Here is an 18,318-nt window from a genome sequence, read left to right as displayed (position 1 = left end):
CTGCCTCTTAGACTTGATACCTTTGTGAAGGTGCCATTTATTCTCCACTTAATTATTTCCCTTTAAAAACTGAGAATCTTTCACAAATTTTCATGAATTAGAAGCATGAGGCTAATAGGGTTTTCTGTGTATCTGATGCAGTCCCCTCCTTCCGTAGACATAGCATCATGTAATACTGTTATAAACTTTAAAGGGAGCAAAGCTTTTTCTCCTTGCTATTCCTATAGGAATGCACTTACAGAACTTGCGTGTTAAAACATCTCACAGTTTCCAGGCTAAATTTATTGATTGCCAATTAAGAACCATTTGCTATTATGCTCACATTTTCTTTTAGTTCACATAGCTATCTTACGTGTTGAGCCTTCCTGCAGACATCCAGGATTCTTCTGGCCTTTTTCTTGCTAGACTGAACAAGCTCTCTGTCCTCTGCCTATGATGCTTCATTTCGGATAATGCCAGCAGCCTTACGCTTCACTTATTTCACTATGAATTCAAATTGAACATGGATGAACATAATAGTGGTAGTACACTTATTCACTGCATATACTGAAGATGTTGCAGGTATGTTTGCTTTTACTGACAATAAAAGCTGCTCTGTATAATTAAGGTAGAAAACAGCTTTTCACTCTTCACTGGTTTTAATATTAGTTAGAGGACCTCTTGTTGGAATGTTTAACTATAGGCTTCTAAAGTTATGAGAGTTCCTTAAGACTGCTTTAAATAGTTGCTTAAAAATGTATCTAAAAACAAATGAAAGGTATGGCTGCATAGTAAAGATGCATGAGATTATGTTTCCTGTATTGAAATCCATTGTTTCAGTGGAAGATTCCTAAAAATTCTACTACAAGAATTGATGTTAGTGAACAAGCGTTGTTCGTCCAAATGAAAGCTCAGGTGGAAGTGAAAGCCAAGCAAAATCCTTTTCTTTTCGTGCATCATCACCATCCATAAATATTCCATAAGCTCAGTTAGAGCCTAAGCTACACCTGTAAAGTTCATTTTGCAGTGAGGTTGCAGAACTATAAATAAGGACAGGAATGATTCTGCAATTGGTAATCCAGGTCAGATTCTCAGTGGGTATAAATCATCAGACATTACCAACTTCAGTGGAGCTCTTCTTATTCTTAATACCTGCCATGCAGTTTATATGCCTGCCAATGTTTGGTGAGAGAAAAGAGAACATAGCTCACTTTCTCATAGGCTCTTCAAGGCTCATGCAATAAAATAATGTATTGTTTTGACATTAAAGTAAAGAGATGAGATTTGGAATACAAAGCAGAGATAAGAGCAGCTGAGTAGGAAGGTGACATTCCAACAAGATCATTTTTTCTGGTGGCTCTGTATTTGCAAATTTTGATATATTATGATCTGAAGTAGATGGCTAAAGTTATCAATGCAGGATAAATTCTGCACTGCCATTGTCAGAGCAGTTATTTATGTGCCAACAAGATGCTATAACATAGAATATCAATCACAGAGTAGAATAGCTGCCAATTCTAGTCTTCATTTTTCTGTATTTTATGGAACCACTAATTCTATTCTACTTCTAGCTGAATTTCTGTGTTACTGGATTAGCATAGCTGCAATCTTGTGCTTTGTGTATGCCATATATTTGAATGAGTATATGCTGCAAACATATTATTCCTATGAAAATAAGTTTGTGATTCTGTAGAACACATTCAAAGATGAGTTGTTGGATTATAACGCTTTGTAAAACTTGCAGTATAAAAGCATAGCCAGAGCTACTCTACGCTGATTTGATTCCATATGCTAGTTTCTCCTCAGTGAGCATATCTTCCTTCTTAGGTTTCCGTCCAGCTGACAGGGATGGAACTTCCAATGCTACTTCCTTTCTACTACCTCACTGTGAGACTGAATCCTTCGTTCCTGGGTGGCAGCAGGAACCTTCTGTAAAAAACAGAGGTTTTTGTTCTCCAGCAATGAAAAAAACTGTACATAAGCTAGGTATATAATTCCATTTTTATCTGGGCATCATAGTTTTAGCAAATCAGTCTTTGAAGTATCATCAGAAGGGAAAAAAATGTCAAAGTCCAGCTCTCATAATCATTTTTTCAGTTCTCAATTAAAATTAACATTTGCCTTTCCCTCGTGAAGCTCTTTTTTATTTATTCAAGTTATTCTTGGGAATTTGATATCATTGCTGATCTTACAAAAAAAAAAAAATCTTTGTAAAAAGTAATTGAATCTATTGTTTTTGTTTTAAGTATAGTTTTATTTTTACAGGATTCACAGTCTTCACAGTCTTAAGGTGCAAGTATATCTTTGCACTGAAAAAAAAAAAAGCAGAGTGCATTTACTATACACTTTTAGGCAATATAAGACCAAAAGCATGTACCAGATATACTTTGAAATGAAAGCTTCTATGTGCACACACATCAGTTATATGGGATTCCAAGATCTGAACTTCATGTGGTCTTAATGCCCAACTATTCCTGAGCCTCAGCAATTATGACCAAACAATACATGACTATTCATGGAAAACAGGTTCTTACGTCTGTTAAAGGAATGTAAGGGCATGTGTAGAACTACCTCAGAATAGTAATTGAGATAATGACATATAAAAGTTTATCTTATTAAGGGCTACTGGAAGACTCTTCCAACCTAGAAATTCTGTGATTCTGTGATTCTGTGACTCAGGTGGGCTTGCACTTTAAATCAAATCCAAGGAAATGAGTTGATCACTTCCTGAAAAGGTTAATCACCCAAGTCATTTGTACTTCCTTCCCCTTGAGGGGGAAACACAAACATTAATAATTCCTTCTGTTAACTACTTGTTCAGTATCGTTTAAATCCTTTCAACTTGCTGTGCCTATGAAAAGTACTACATCAGCAACACTGGAGAGTAACTACAGTTTTTTTTTCCACAGTATCAGGTACAATATGGACTGCTGCACAGTAAGCTTCTGTAAGAACCATATGGCTGATTTAGAGGAGGTCATATAAATTCCTAATTAAACATACCAAAATTCAGTGAGAGACTAGGCTATGTTGCTCTTTGAAAGCACTATAAATCAGTGTACCCTTTTGTAGATTTTATTAAAGTCTAATAAATAAAAATAATCTGAAGCAAGTACGGTGCTAGAAGTGCTTCTTGCCAAAGTGAGAATAAACTATACAATTACCAAATCAGGGTAAGAATATTTTTGTATGTTAATATTGCATTATAAGCAGAGCATGATATTAGTCAAGGTGCCAGATGAATATAATCAATATTGAAACTTTTATGTAGAAGGGCAAGAATGTATTCCATTTACTTTTAAATGAAACTAAAGAATTTGATTAGAAGTCATGTTTCCAGATTATTACCTAATATCTCGAGGCTCAGACAAATGGTCACATTATCCACCTCAACGCTTAAACTGTAGAATCTGTCTAAAGTGTAAACTTTAGCTCTCAGAGAATTAGAAAGGAAATACACTTTAACTGTTAATATTACAAAACTAGAAGATGAGAAAGATGCAAAACAGTAAGTTTTAGGGGAATAATTAGTTACAAATATAGGTGAGGTAAAGGCAAATATGATACTTGATGATCCTTAAGGGTCCCTTCCAACTCAGGATATTCTATGATTCTATGATACAAGAGTGGATAGAGTTAAGGCATTTCAGGAATGTGGGTGCTTTTATTAAAGCTTAATGTTGGACATGAAGAGCTGGAGGATAAGATAAAACACAAAGTTCAACCTGCAAATGAGAAAATGTGATGTGTAACAGGGATTTATGGCAGAATAATTATCCTTGTACCTCACTTGAAAAATATTTAAAAGCTGGATGTTTCCTGGGTTTTTGACTTTTAGTCTTTCCATAGTAGCTGTTAAGCCTGGAGAACAACATCTTATTGAATTGCTGAGAAAACTTGTTTACTTAATTTTTATCATAGCTTTTAACAAACTTCCAAAAAATTGAATGGGAAACATGGCTTAGTATCCAGTCATGTGATTCAATCACACCAAAATAAAATTTATGCTGACATCATCATACAAAAAATTCACTTTAAGCTATATATATATATATATATATATATGTATTTTTTTTTTCGAAATGGCCACATGCCATGAAATTCTCACATAGTCAGAAATGAAAAAGCAGTTCCTACTTCTTAGTCTGAGTCAGAAGCCTAGGGTATCACCCTGCTTTTTTAATGCAGATGCAGGTGCCAACCTATGTGAAGTCTCAGTACAAAGCCAGCTGGCACCAGACACTTGTTGACCTGCAGACCTGAGCTGGGAACTACAGGAGTCAGATCCAGAAAAATCAAAGTATTCAGTTTTAAAAGAACTTTAATGAAAATGAATCACAAACCAAATGGTGCACTATAAATATTTCAAGAACGAAATACATAAGTAGTAAAATTTTATGTTCCATTAGGAAAGAAAAGATACTTACTGCTGGAATCCTAATAAACCTTACAGTGTGAAGAAGTACTAAAACATGGAACAGCCTGTTGGGGCTAAATTATCTTTGTGCTTTAGATGTTAGATCAAGGGAATGCTTGTCTTTGTGTATCTATCTGTTTTGAAGATGGGTCCCTTTGCAAAAGTGTGAAAGTTCCTGTTATTTATTACATAGTAATAGAGTCATAAAATAGTTTGGGTTGGAAGGGACCTTTAAAGATTAGATTGGGTGTTGGACTATACAGTCACTGGCATAAAGGGTGTCCTTTTACAAATACATTAAGTGGATGCACTAAATTTACTATCTTGTTTCTAAGCAGAGGTGATCTTTGTGCTCTGCAAAAAGATCTATGTTTTTCCTGTTTCCTGCTAATTTTACAGTTGGAAAAGTCTTTTTGCTCTGTTTTTACAGCAAGTTGCATAGCACAGTTTTGGTCAGTGACCAGAGCTCCTAGTTGCTGCTGAAAGTCCGTATACTTAATCCTCTTCTTATAAGTTAGCTCCGTAATAAGTTGGCAGTATTTTTTTTACTTTTTTTAGTAAATCAAACTGCATATTTATCACTAACAATGATAATAGTCATAATGAAATCTCAAAAATCTTTTCTCTGACCTCCTTGTTGGAGGTTTGAAAGTTGCAGAGTCCTACTAATAGGCAGATATAGTCAGAAATATATTATTGTCTCTAATTTTTGGCTAAAAAATATATATTTTGAAAATACAATGAACTTTTGCTAGAGAGGTGATTGTTAATATCAAGTGTTAAATTTTTAATTGCAATAATCAAATGCTTTGGCCTAGAAAAAAGTTTAACTCAGTAGTAAGAGCCCTTAAAATGTATTTATTTGAAACACATGGATTTTTTTTTTTTTTGACAAAAGTACTTTTCAACAGAATTTCAGAAAAAAAATGGAATTTTATCTAGTGATAGTGAATGAACAAGACTTTTAAGGTAATAGAGAACAGAAAAGCAATGTCTTTTCTGGTCATTTTCTTATTTTAAGAGAGTGATTTTAAAAAACTATGGGCTCTCAACAAAAACAAATTTTCGTTCTTAACAGGTAGCTGGAAGAATTAAAAGAAAGCATAGTAAATCTGACCATTTCCCTGTTAATTTTCTTCCATTTCAGAATCTGACTCTGTTCAATCACTGAAGTTTTTTTTAATTGAAGTTATTTGAAAGAAATGAAAAGAATTAGATATTGCAGATAGTGTTGCAGAAGTAGCACAAGATTTTTTGGGGGGACAGTGGCTGAAGAAAATAAACTGCGCACATAATTTTATATGTCCGTAGTGGTATTTGAACTTGGTATTTCAGATGCTGTGTAGATAAAACACTACATCACAGGTAGAACACAACGTTAATAGAAACAAGGTATTTTCTTAAATCTTCCTCCATAAGTGTCACCTGTGTTCTCTCTGCATGTGAACAGACAGAGGGAGAGGGAGACTGGGAGAAACTGGTCAACAAAATATCTTTCTGTTCCTGCCATTCTGTCCTGACCTGACTTACTGTTGCACTTGAACATCAAATAGTCATGTCTGTGTATCACATGCTCCTTAGAAATGATACTCTGAAAATAAAACTAGACTCTGGAGAAAGAAGAGAACAGAACTGGAGAAAACTGAGGAAAACAGAACTGATTTGGGAGGGAGGAATCTGTCAAACAATATGACATCCAAATAAAGAAGGAAATGTGCGAGTTACAAAATGGATGATGAGGGGTGAGTACAGATGTCCTGCAAGCACAACTTGTGGTAACGATGTAGCCTTTCTTTGTTAGCCTTCTTTGGTCATAATAATATATATATGTGTGTGTGTATATATATATATATATATATATATATGTATAAAATCCTATTATAAAAGTTAAGGAATCAGAGAATGAAAGAGATGGGAAAGACCATGTGTTCATGTTGTGCATCTCCGTGCCTATAGAGTTACTCCCTGTTATGCACCTATCTGAATTCTTATCTAAACAATTGTGCAGTAGTCATCCATGTGTCCCATATTGCTTAGGAGGAAACCATTCTATTCTAGAGTGAAAATAATTCTGATTTTTCTTCATGGTCTCTGTTTTAATATATCACTTATCTCATTTTCATTGTCACAGTATGTACTTCCTCATATTCATGTGAATTATATTTTTCTCTTTGCTTCATGAATCATAGTTGTATGTGTGGATCATATTAGCCAGTGAGAGCTTGATACTGAATGGACTGCATGAAACTAAGAGGCTTGTGATTAATTTAGAAATCAGAGTTCAAATTTTATTGGAATTCATCAGCTGTTTTCATTGCATGGGAAAGACAGCAAGGCAGATGGGTATCTGCATTGTTCTTTGTGTTCAGTTGTTTTATTGTAAGTTATTATATTACATAAACTAATTTAAAATTGATTTTGCTCTTTGTAGAGCTAAGTGGATAGTAACTCTGGTTTATTAGATAGGTACTTAACACAATTAATGCAACGTCAGTAATTCTACATGGCCATGATTAAATGTCTTAAAATTTTCATCTCAACCCCACTATAATTAGCAGTGGGTGCAAGGCTCTCTACTTACTTATTTTTTTGTGACAAAATACAGATTGTAGAAAATAGTTTAAGATTTCTGTCTTTGTAAACTGTAGCCTCAATTTCTAAAGTGTAAAATCTCTAAAAATGATACAAAGTGGGGTTCTTAGTCAAAGATCTAGGTGAATTGCTGATATGAAATGCATTCATAGCTCAAGTCTATCCCTTACCATGTGTCTAAAGGGGAAAAAAAATAATGTAACACAGGAAGGAAAGGCAGACATTTTTTAAATGACAGACTTTATTGTGAACCTGTAGAATAATTACTAAACTACTGTTTTTTTTTTTGTTTGTTTTTTAAAAGACAATTACAAATTTGTTTCCTGTTAAAGAAGGATAATATATTTTTATTACTGCTGAACTGAGTACAGCTAAATGGGTTTTGCTGAATCAGTAAGATTCAATATTCTAACTGTTGTGTTCTAAAGTAGTCTCTTTGCTTATGGGAAAAGCAAATGATAATATCTTCTAAGATAAGAAAGTTCTCTTTTTGTAGTATGAAGTAAAATAGCATTTGGCTTTATGATATATCACAAGAATCTCCCTCTTGTGTTTTGGTATTTTTGAAGCATTTGGATTAAAGAAAGTACAATCAAGAAAAGAATGTTTAATCCAAAAGGAAAATGTGTTTTGCAGAGAAAGGTCAAATGAAATTCTTTATGAGTCACTTTTTTAATGCAGCAGAATGTCTGAGATTTAGAGGAAAATCTTTACACTTTCTTGAAGAGAGAGAAGCAAATTAAAACATTATTATAGTACTTGAAGCTTTATATTAGAAGAGGAGCCACTGTTTTCAGTGCCTTGTAAGGCATTACACAACAGTTCACAGTCTATGTAGCCGTAAGATATAATAGTGTGGAGAGGACTGGGCACACGCTGATTTTCCTGGTTTCACTTGATAAGGTAGTCCCCATTCAGTGGGTTATACTACTGCTTACATGGGAGTTAATGCATGGGAAGTGGGACAGAAGGAATGACTACCTTTAAAACTACCTTTATACCTAACTATAACTACCTTTTCTGCTCTTACTGCACGAAGCTTCTTCAGAGTGGAAGCACAGAGCGTAAGAGCAGCTGTATTTTGGACATACTGCAGTGATGGAAGATGAATTTTACCATGAGGTTTGTAGTATATTTGAGTGCTGACGATATCACTGAAACTGTTGTGTGCCATATTGTGCATGTCTGTGTGTGTAAAATTGTGATTAGGATCCACAGGCTCCTAAGCAACTCAAAGCAGTGTGGTTAGGAATATGATATGAATATTGGGTTTGGGCATTGGGGATAGGATTCATCTCACTCTGCACTAAGGGGATTCACCTTTCCTTAATTTTGATGCTTAAAATGTAGAAGTTCGTGTCTGACCAGTATGTCTAGGTTCCCATGTCAATAAAATGAATCAGTTTATTCAGTGGAACCAAGACAGTTACCAAGCTAATTAGAGGTACCTGCTTTTATTATTTGGGTTGACAATAACCTTCTAAATGCTGTTGACTGGAGCCTAGCTGTTGCCCAAATGTAGCTGGGTGAGCTGAAACATTCTTGGAATCCATATTATGAGCAGTGTGTCATCTTGTGCTACCTCTTCCCCATTTTCTTAAATACTTGAATAAACTGTCTGAGCTGCACATCATTGAAACAGGGATGCAGTAGTAAACTGTAGCCTTTGAATTCTACAATCAGCTTCTTCTGCGAGTCAGCCAAGAATATAAATTACATTGACAATGTCTTTTCTTAGCAAAAGACTACCGAAGTTCAGATCTGTGGTTTTTTTTGGCAAGAATTTCTTCTGAGTTACAAGGACATTTTGAGTAACAGGGAGATACCTGAGACTACCTATAGCCAGTTACTATGAAGAAAAAGGACTATAGAATATTTTCATTGGACAATTATAGCTTTTTAATTAAGGTGGTAAGGGATGTTGAGGAGAGGCAACTCCAACCCAACATTGCCTAGCAGAATAATTTTCAGGTCTGAAACAGCCTCAGAAGAGAGCTCCACACAGGTAATGCCTAGAAATATGAAACAGTCATGGAACTTTGCTGGTGTTTCAAGCATGTTTGAACAATAATGAACACAGCAGTCAAACACCAAACATTCACAGTTGGTGCCCTGTAGTAACCCATTTTATCCAAAGCAGAAGAATAGAATTCTACCACCTATTCTACCCTTTTTTTTGTTGAATACTTAAGAGTAGGAGTCAGAAAGTTGTATTTATGAAAGACATCTGTTCAAATAGCTTGTCACAATTTGCAAATTCGAGCAAAATACTATACTTACAACACATAATGTTTTCTTTGTAACAAGCAAACATTTAACATGCACTGAGATCAGAGCCTCAGACTAACTAATTCAGTTAACTAAATCATTCAGTTTTCACTCAAACTCAGCAACTACAGTCTGACTTCTTTGAAAACTCCCTAATTCATAGGATACCTACATGACCCTAACGTGCAAGTGTGTTCTGCTCTCTGGACTGTAGGTTTAGCTCCATCATTGCTACCCAATTTTCTAACAGAAATTAGAAATTTCAGAGAAAATGCAGAGAGATTAGTTGTTATAAGAGAAATAAGTTTATCAGGTGGAAGCTTTTTTACTGGAAGCTCCTTCACTGACCTACCAAGGATAAGTCTGCATCACAAAGCACATCTTCTGACAGTAACTTTATGCTCACAAATGATTTTGTTATACATAGTAGTTGGATGATGAAAAGGACACAGTGTGGTTCTAAGTATTTTGTTATTTCGGATTCTTTCCTTATATGTACAGTCCCAACTATTATATTTGTCTTAGATGGAAAAACTAATTAATTTTAATTACTGGAAGGAGTAGAGATCAATATGCACCAGTTTATTCTTCTATTAAAGGATTACCCAACTGCTGTGCAAGTTATTTAGAGGCAGCGCTGTGAGAAGTCTGACCTGAATGAATTCACATAAGAACAGTATGAGGAATAAGTGAGAGAGAAGGTGACAGAGCTGAAAATAATCATGTTTACTGCAATGTGATGAGCAGCTTTAGACGAGTAAAATATTGTGTATTGAAAAGCAATAATAAAGGTAGAATGCTTAGGAGAATCGCAGAACCACAGAATGGCTGATGCTGAAAGGGACCTCTGGAGGTCCTCTGGTCAAAATCCCAGCTCAAGAAGGGATACCTACAGCAGGTTGCCCAGGCATGTGTCCAGGTAGTTTTTGAAGATGTCTGTGGGGGGAGATCTTAAAAACCTCTCCGGGCAACCTGTTCTGGTGTTCCATCAGCTTCACAGTAAATAAGTGCTTCCTGATGGTCGGATGGAACCTCTTGTGGTTCAGTTGGTGCCCATTGCCTCTTTTCCTGGCACTGGGCACCACTGAGAAGAGCCTGGCTCCATCCTCTTTGCACCCTGCCTTTAAGTATACCTTGATAAGATCCTCTATAACCATAATCTCCTCCAGGCTGAACACTCCCAGCTCTCTCAGCCACTCTTCATAGGAGAGGTGCTCTAGACCCTTGCTCACCTTGCTGATGAAACTGCTATGGCATTTGAAGCTGTGTATTTACTTAGTTGTTTTCTATTTTTTGCCTTTAGAAATATTTGCTGTCAGAATAAAAATACCACTCCCACCCTCCAAGATCTCTAGACAACTTTTGTATTATTTTATGAATTAGTCTCTGAACATCTAATTACCTATTTTCTACTTTATTTTTCTGTTGTGGAATGGAATACCGAATATGCTAAATCTTCACTTAAATGATTTTATTAGTATTATTTTTTTTTAATGTAGCTCACCATAAACCTCTGGAAAATACTCTTCAGTGTAGTGAACTGTGATTAAGAATGATTTGTCAGGAGACGTTTTGATTCAAGGCAGGAACTCCAGCAAGATCTTATTTTGAATGTGTTTTTAATGAAAAGTTTTTTTGTTTTTTTTTTTTAAACTATATCACAGGCTCTTAATGATCTGTTAAAGTAGAATAAATTATTTTTCAAGACATTTCAAAGAAGATATTAAGCTTCTTTGTTTATTCTAAAATAAAATAGTGAATTTACAGAAAAATGCAGAGCCAGAATTGGAAAATTCCAAAATTACAGATTTCACAGCAGTTTCGCCATATTGATCCATACTGGACATTTTAGTGCTATGGTACAAGGGCAAATTAAATGTCTCCAGTACTTTCTTATTAGCCCATACCCTTACAGATAGCCCTACTATGATCAATTGCGTGTAAGAGTAAGTTGCCATTGCAAATGTTGCACAAAGGCTTAGCAGTGTCTCATTAAACAACATAAATGGCTTGGCAACTAATATCCCACTGACTTTTAGTGAGGCATAGGTGCCTGTTGCCTTTAAAAACCTAGAAAGATCCCAGACTAAATAGGTATCATAGATGAGCAGTTAGTCAATGGATTTAAATTGGTTTTGAGAAAAATTCCTAAATAACTTCATTCCCTGAATTAAAGCATGGTTAATGGCAGTATTTCACATTTACTTCCTTCTTTAAAGTAGTTCTTAGGCATATCAACGAGATCAACTTCTAATTGTTATGAAAAGAGTATTGAGGTCAGGCCATCATGGGTCAAATACCAGTAGGAGGTTCCTGGGAGATGGTTTTCTGCTTGTGCCTGATGAACTAATAGAGTAGTATCAGGTCTTTGCTGCAAAACATAGCCAGAAAAGATTACTTCTATTGAAGTTTCCACACCACCTCATCAACTTTCCCAGTGCAGCATGAAGGTAGCTTGCATACCTAATTTATGACTGTGGAAGTTGTTTTGATCAAAGCATTGAGTTTGTAGGTGTTTATGTCCTTCATTGGATGTAGAAATCTTGAGAATTGTTCTACTCATAAATACAATTTCATACACAATGTTGGAACTGAGTAACTGACAAACATTACTGTTAGCTTTTGTCGCCTGAATACCTTTGTGATACTCCATGCTTCACAGATTTAGCATTAATATTGGTTCCCTAATATCACTGAATTCAATGGGGCTGTGTGTTATGTAATATAATCCTTAGCGGGAAAAATATTGATATAATCTAACTCTCAGTGACAGAGCTAATGACCTTGGGAGGACCTTCACAATGACAGAATAAATCACAGTGCCTAAGTAGGGCATCAATAGCCTTCTCAAGTAGGAAACAGCATGGAAGGACCTGAGATAGCACCTACTCCACCCCACTGCCCTCAGGCAGTATCAGCTATAGTTAACAATTCCTGTGAGATGCATGCCTGACCTAACGATGGACAAGTTCAGTGACAGGAGTTCTGTTGATTAGTACTAGAATTGTAAAAATACACTGAGACCAAGCTGTCAGCCTCCACCTGAGATCAGTAGTAATGCACCCTTGATGGGATGGGAGTTTGATGTGCTCTGTTTTGTCAGGTGTTTTTCTTTCTCCACTGGCTGACAGCCAGATACAATCTCTATATTCTTCTGTTAAGTCTACTGTCTTCACTGTTTGTCTGTCAGCTCCATACATTTTGCTAAAAGTGTCCCAGTGCAGCTGTTGTATGTTGTTTTGAAATCCAATATTGCTGGCACTGTTGGGATAGCCTTCTCTTGCACATGAACTATGGTGAAATTCAATTTTCTGCTGTTATTGGAGATGTATTGGGAAAAAGTAGATGGTAATGTGGGATACATTGACTCTCTATCAACTTCTTAGAGCACTGGCACTGCAATTCCATAACTTAAATCTTCCTTTTCTTAAACTTATGGTGAATGTACCAGAGGCCTAAAGGTTCACAGTTCTGTTTTGACGTGTATTCAGATGCTGTAAATACGTAGACCAAAAAATGAGCTTAGCGCTCTCTGTATTTAACATACATACATGACTTACACTCAGTGATCATGGCAGCTGGTTGAATTTTCAGTTTTCTAGTATAGGTTGGATATTGACTGGGAGGAGAATAAGAATGCTTAATTACTCTCTCTCTTTTTTTTTTTTTTTTTTTTTGGGGGGGGGACAAACAATGGAACATTCCTTTGATCATCACGTGTCTACTCTAAAGTTTCTACTGAGAGATCTTCATTGGTGGAAAAGCAATTTATGGGATCCAAAAAGGTCTGTTCTTCCCAGATCATTCTCATTTGTGATAATCTCCAGGTAAGTATTTATAACTGGCATATGGGGTGTCTGTTTTTGTACCAAATTGAACAAAGAGTGCTCAGCGTAATTATGAATTTCTGTTATGAACAGTATAATTATGTTATAAGTAGCCATGAATCTACGTGGACATGATCCTGACTGGGTTTAAATACAGTTACTATATGCTGTGAAACTATGACAGTAAAGAAAAAGGTGAGAAAAATAAGAGGATGTTAGAAGTTTGCAGCAGTTTCAGGCTGCCAATTTTGTGATTTGGCAGCAAATCATTTTAATCATAACTGCTTGCTTAAAAGTAAGAATGTAATTTCCTTTAAAATGTAGGGGAGGATGAAGGTGACTACAAATATTTCCTCACAACTGTGTGAGATTAAAAAAAATCCTATTTGTGAATTTTGGTACTCAAGTATTTTAAAATTTGCTGTGAAGCTAATACTTTGGTATTTAAAGATAACAGTGAACATTGCTGTCGTTACAGTCTTAAAAAAGGAGGTTTAGAAATGTATTGAGTTATTTCTTGCAAACTGGTTCTAGACTGTATCAGCACAGTTACCATTTTTACTTAAGCAGTTTCAAAGTAAAAACTACCATTGCAATGGCTGCAGAAATATGTGTTCACAAATACATTAATCCAGCATAGCTATGTGCACCACAGTGAGCAAAGATTCCTTGTTGTCTTGAAAATCAGTAGGCCTAGATAGCTCTTTTGGAAGAAACTAGGAATATGAGTGCTAAAGAGCTGAAAAACACACACAGTTAATTGATACCCCTTCACAGATTTTTGCAAAGACTTCAGGTACTCCTCCACCCTCCCCACCTCCCACTCCTCAAAAATAAAGCTTTTGTCCTCATGAAAATTTTCCTGTGAATTAAATGTGGTATTCTACACAGCTGAAACAATGAATTTGGGTAAGCACCAAATTCCACAATCAAATTGTATCACAAACATATTCTCATATAGGAGAAATGGGCATATTTATATCTGCTTAATTCCTGTATGTGCACGTTTGTGTAGTAGGGAAGGAGTAAGAAGATTTCCCAATCATATTAAATATTCGACTGTCTACTTAGAAATATTTGTTTTTGTTGCCTGTTAAATTCTTCTTCCTTGATGTAACGTATCAGTATTGACACCCAGTGGCTAGAGACTTACCTCATGTTAATTCACTAATATGGATTCAACTCACTTTCTGCATCTTAACATATTAAGACTCTGAATTTAAGTTAGTATCTGTATATTCATGCTCACACACATACAGGCATGCAGATCTAGGCAGAGAGAAGGAGATTATCCACTTCAGATAAGAGTATTAATGATTGGAGATATTTTCAGTAACACAAAATGGCATTTGGATGTCCATCTTCTTTTAACATTCAATAGGAATTAGCCCTTGGGCTGACATTAATGCTAGTCAAAATCTCTTATATACTGTCCTTGTCTGGTTGCAATAAGTAAAGAAACATTGTTCCTGCCAGTCAAACAAGACTATTTCTTCCTAGAACTAAAAACTCCATAAGAACTACAAGTTTCATGTTAAAAGAAAAAAAAAAAACACAAACAAACAAACAAACAAAAACCAACTACACACAAATGCACCAAAAAAAAAGAAAAAAAAGAAAAAAAAGTATATTTATCCCGTTATTTTACACAATTCTCAAGTTAGCATATATAGGGTTGGTGTTTAATATGATCAATGATCTCCTAATATTTTTATTCTCTAAACCAATATTATTGAATAAAAACTGTAGATAAATATGTTTGTAAGAACTGGGGCAATGCTTTAGAATACAGGAAGAATTTAAAGACCAAGGGCACATAAATAATAGCACTTTGCATAGATGTGATACAAGTCATCAGGTGGTGGAAGAGAAGAAGGTCTCATCTTCCTTTTGTGAGAACACTGGAACATGATAAAGAGTTGTGACCACTGCAATGGCAAGAAGAGAGGTTCTGGCCATTTTTGGGAAAAAACATTTTTTTTGTTACCCTAAGTTTTGAGCAGTATTGTATAGTTTTCTTGTTCTACTTCAAGGGCATAATATATACCTAGAAGATGACTAGTGTATACTATAGACAATATGCATAGACTATTGCATAGCAAGCCTCTAAGAACAATATTTGGTTCACAAAAGCCTGAAGCATGACTTTAAACACTTGACAGATTTTGCTTACGTTTGCGTTTAATGTGTTTGTTCAATACATGAATCCCACCTAAGAACAGTATGGTGTCTTACAAAGAGAATGTGCCATTAATCACTGTACTTTAAGCTGCATGAATTTTGGAAAACAGGAAACGTATTCTGAATATTTTTTCCTGCTATGCAATATGTTGTACATATGTATGATATGCTGAACAATCATTCCAATTAATTCTTCAGTCACTATTTTGGATTCTTCTCTAAACGAAGCTATTTTAGAATAGACCAATAATAAATCTTTTAGTCTTGCTGATAGCTTTGCTATGAACAGGCTAGGCATTGGCAAGAAAATGCATGTAATTAAAATAGTAACTGATGTGGATACCTCAGGTGACATATTCATGTCACCTGCTTAACATGAATACATTAACCCATGAATTTTTCAGTGTTGTAGAGGAAACATTACACTCAACAATTAATCATTTGTCTTGAAAATCTGATAAACCCTTAGGAAGAAGACATTGCAGTAAGCAGAATAATCTGCATAAATAAAATCCTTAGAGTGAGCATTGGTTATTACCTTTTAAGCCAAATGAAGTAAAACTACTCACTAACATGTTCCTGCAGTAAGAGAGAAATGAGCTTGCCTGTATCAAGAACCTACCGTTATAAAAAAGTTAAATAAAAAAATGAACATATGTTAGGGAAATATGAATGAATGTATAGAGACACAGTGGTTTCAAGACCTGGTTCCATATTCCAAGATCACAATATTGTTTTTTTTTTGTTGTTTTTTTTTTTTTTTTTTTTTTTTTTTTTAAAAAAAATATATATATATATATACATATATATATATATTATTTTTTTTCAGTATTAATCAGTAGAGAAATAAAAGTAAACATTCAAACACAAATAAAATCTCGTGACCAAAACAGGAAGTGAAAATGCACATGACAAACAAAGAATAAGGTTGTTTGTGTCCTTCCCATTCACTGGTTGAACTATATGAAATGGTAATGGTCAACTAATACCCATGCACTGCTTATGTTTTTTAATTCTTACGTGATCATAAGTTATTATATATTACTGACATTAAAAATATATTACAAAGGTGTCTTAATTGTGTTTTGTTGTTTTTTTCTTTTTTAAATACTCTTGAGAACTATGACTCAATATCAGCTGGACAGAAGGACAGAGTTTAATTTCATTTATTTTCCCTAATTGTAAAATTAAGCATTACTTTTAAATGGTTTGACTTTGAAGATGGCCCCTGAATTTCAGCCTGCCTGCTCTCTGAGTTAAAATAACTGGATTTCAGCCAAATGAAACCAGGCAATTTTCCAGAGTTTCCTATGTCTCTAGAGTTTTATAGTGGTTGAATTTTGCTCTTGGAGGGAAATGCAGACAGATTTGAGTGAAGTGTAGTGAAATTTGTGAGGATATTCCTATATCTGTCTTTTAATGTCAGCTTCAATGTCTTTATTTTAGCCTTTACACAGAACTTTAGTTTTGCCCTTGAGCCATCATGGACAGGGAACCAAGAAGTCATCTTTCATTATTTTTCTCCAGTGCTTCAAAACCAGTGTGTTCGAAATATACAGAAATATTCACCAATAGTCTTTCTTTTTTTTTTTTCCTCCTCCATGTAATAGGTGAGTGAGAAGAACTAGTAGAGATCAACAGTTTTATCACTTTCATCACTTGTGTTCAGAACTTTCCCTGTGTCTTTTCCTCTTTTTATTTTTATTTATTTATTTATTAATGTCTCTGAAGACATTACAATGACTATGTTTTGTGTGTGGTACCCCTCACCCCCACACACTGTTCTAAAAGTATGATGCAAAATTCTTAGATCAAAAATGCATTTTTTCCAACGATACAAATGCAACAGTCACCATTTTTAAGGTAATACCAGGCCGGAAATAAGAGCAAATACATTAAAACAGAGCCAAATATTTCACAACATGCCATTGCTGGTCCCTCTCGTGAAAGTCAGAGATTTAAATCTCCTGTTTCAAGGCAAAAATGCACACAACTGTTTTTTCAATATGAAGCCTATTTTCAAGTGTGACCATGCTACCATTCCTTGGAATTAGAAGGTAGTGTTATTTTCATGATTATTATATTTTTTTGGCTTTTCATTCTATCTGCTCCATAATATAATTAGGACCATATCTAATAGCAGCAAGATGAGTCTGCAAACCCTGTTGTGCCAAATATGCAGAACTGAGCACTGCGTGGGATATGTAATTGCTGAGCACTCTAAAGAGCATTCACTGCTTGACTCCAAACTGGGAGGGGCTGCAAGCAAATTGGAAGACTAGAGTTGAATTCATAATGATCTGGACAAGTAGGAAAACAAATCTGAAAAATACTGAAGGTAATTCAATGAAAACAAGCGCAAAACATCATGCTTTTTAAGATTGGAATAATTGACTGCACAAGTAGAAGATGGGGCATACCTGGCTTGGCAATAGTTTTGTAGAATCATAGAATGGCTTGGGTTGGCAGGGACCTTAAAGACCACCTGGTTCCAACCCCCCTGCCATGGGCAAGGATGCCACCCACTAGACCCGGTTGCCCAAAGCCCCATCCAGTCTGACCTCAAACACTTCCAGGGATGGGGCATCCACAGCTTCTCAGGGCAACTTGTTCCAGTGCTTCCCTCTGTGTGAAGAATTTCCTCCTAGTGTCTAATCTAAATATCCCCTCTTTTAGTTTAAAACTGTTTCCCCTTGTGCTATCATAATCTGCCCATGTAAAAAGTCACTCTCCATCTTTTTCATAAGCTCCCCTTAAGTACTGAAAGGCCATAAAAGTGGCCACAGAAGTATTGAAACTCCCTGGAGCTTTCTCTTCTCCAGGCTGAACAACCCTGTCAATCCATAGGAGAGGTGCTCCAGACCTTTGATCATCTGTCATTCTGTTGTAAAAAGGAAGAAAAAAGCAAACTATAATGGGTATCGTCTAGTAGTTAATATAGTTATATACTCTTTCGTACAATCTTTACAGAAGTTTCAGTGTTATCTTCAGGTGTGGGTACTAGACTGCGATAAAGAAAATAAATTTTTAAAGTTGGAGCAAGGAAAGAAGAAA

The 18,318-nt window shown here is 35.3% G+C and overlaps 1 long non-coding RNA gene across 1 annotated transcript; it reads left to right on the top strand.

Moving 5' to 3' along the window:
• The first annotated feature begins 349 nt into the window (after window positions 1-349).
• Window positions 350-9,433, top strand: LOC140003148 (uncharacterized). Its single transcript, XR_011811187.1, has 4 exons — window positions 350-561; window positions 1,807-1,965; window positions 5,978-6,138; window positions 8,028-9,433. It is a non-coding gene; the product is annotated as an uncharacterized lncRNA (long non-coding RNA).
• The last annotated feature ends 8,885 nt before the right edge of the window (window positions 9,434-18,318 follow it).

The sequence above is a fragment of the Anas platyrhynchos genome, chromosome 8 (genome assembly GCF_047663525.1).
Source record: "Anas platyrhynchos isolate ZD024472 breed Pekin duck chromosome 8, IASCAAS_PekinDuck_T2T, whole genome shotgun sequence".
In the NCBI taxonomy this organism is placed as follows: Eukaryota; Metazoa; Chordata; class Aves; order Anseriformes; family Anatidae; genus Anas; species Anas platyrhynchos.
Note: the sequence above shows the minus strand (reverse complement) of the source record. Positions and strands in the feature narration are given on the sequence as shown.